Source organism: Penaeus monodon, chromosome 15 (assembly GCF_015228065.2).
Source record: "Penaeus monodon isolate SGIC_2016 chromosome 15, NSTDA_Pmon_1, whole genome shotgun sequence".
In the NCBI taxonomy this organism is placed as follows: domain Eukaryota; kingdom Metazoa; phylum Arthropoda; class Malacostraca; order Decapoda; family Penaeidae; genus Penaeus; species Penaeus monodon.
The window spans coordinates 37,860,953-37,862,799 of NC_051400.1; the positions used below are offsets into that span (position 1 = coordinate 37,860,953).

Sequence of the window (1,847 nt, forward strand, 5' to 3'; positions counted from 1 at the left end):
TGCAGCAAAGGCACCAGTTGCATGTGTCAGTGAAAGGATTTTCGTACTCGCCCTGAATCGTGTATTAGCACATTATTTATGCAAATATCCTGCGGGAATGAGGTAAACTCAGAGCGAGATGCAATTTATAATGCTAAATGACAAGTGACTGACTCTTATTTAAGTGTGACTTCTGACGCAGTGTTATGATCACGGCGGGAAAAAATGAAATAATCTTAGATTGAAAATGTCTATCGTTTGAAATTTGTGAAATGTTTTTGTTATTGTCCTTTTTTATTTTTTTTCGCGTCGTCATGGTTGTTATGGTTGGACAAATGTAGGAAGTAAATAGATTAAGAAATTAATCTGATAATTAAAAGAAAATAGAAATACAAATGTGATCATTTAAAGTTCAAGATAGATGAAATGATGAAAAAGTGATTTGTGCCAATAAAAGGAGTGTGAATAAAGTGAGAAAAACAAAACGAAGTGATGGATACAAAGTGTGAATTATGAGAATTAGTGATTTTTTCCCAAGTTGCAAATCGAATAGCAAATGGATTATTACAAGGAAAGTCATTTTAAGAAAGCCGAAAAGTTATAGGATTTCGCAGTGAGACAAACTACATCGGAAACACTGTGGCAAAAAGTGTTTACAAGTTGTTTTCATAGACGGATCATTCTCAAATATTCTTTTTTTTAAGTTACGTTCACGAAAGAAGTATATTCAAATATTTGCCTTTTTATTTTTTTATTTTTTTGGAATTTTTACTGACAGTGATGTGGCTTTAGTGTGACTGGTATGCTGTATATGCACCTAATGTAAGTGTTCAAGATTATTTTTATCTTCTTGAAAGGGTAAACACGACGACCGGAAAGTGATATGTATAAAGGATTGTTTAAAATTAATTCGGACATAAAGATTATAATTTTAAAGCTATGATCCTGGTTATTTTAGATAATATTCACACTCTCCGTTAATAAAAGAACAAAATGCGAACGATTCCATAAAACTGATTCCGCGTCGACGTCCAGGCGCGAGTGGTAGTTAAAACTGGTATGGTTTTCCCGTAGACTTCTGTCCCGGCAACAGCCGTTATGGCATGTCAAACCATATTAATCATGTTCTGGGTTGATAATGTTACTGCTTCAGTACTGTTTTCTCTTTTTTCAGTTAGAAGTTGCGTTACTCTTTAGTACATTTTGACTTGATTGCATATCGTGGGTTTCAAGTGCTGATGACAAGAGGATAATGTTAGAATAGGTAATCAAGTATAAAAAAGGAAGAGAAGTATAAGATTTTAATTTTTCGTAGAGTATAGGAAAACACAGAATAATTAAGTGCACAGTTGCACTAAGAAATTTCCTTTACCCCGCCATTTGGTGACGTTTAATCATTCCCCTATGTAAACAATCTTGCCCGTTACTATATATGCCCGTCACTCTCTTTCATCCTCACAGTGCGAATGCCCATTTATTCATAGGATAATTACCACAGCTTGACAGGAAGTAACGCAGGGGGTATTAAAAATTAACGGGGAAAGTGTACGAAGGTAATGCAAATAATATTTTTAAAAGGAATTAAGGAAATGGAGTATTCATGAGTTAGCACTGTCAAGTTGCAAATCATCCTTCTATTGACAGGGAAAAAGGTTAATGCATTACTGATTAGCATGAAGATGAATTTAATAACCATGAGTAAGAATGTTCACAATAACAGCCATTAAGTGTTGCTAGCCGACGCAACCGTGATGATGATAGTGAGAGTGACAGAAATAACATGAATTGCGTTGTTAAAGGGTGGGTGATATTAACTGTTTTTTAATATTTTAAAAAAATTTTATTTGTTAAAAAAAATGCGAATTTCC

The 1,847-nt window shown here is 33.8% G+C and overlaps 1 protein-coding gene across 8 annotated transcripts in view; it reads left to right on the plus strand.

Moving 5' to 3' along the window:
• LOC119582015 (ecdysone-induced protein 74EF-like) overlaps nt 1-1,847 on the plus strand; it is a gene marked incomplete at its 3' end in the record, with an annotated part of 261,423 nt that overhangs the window by 242,911 nt on the left and 16,665 nt on the right.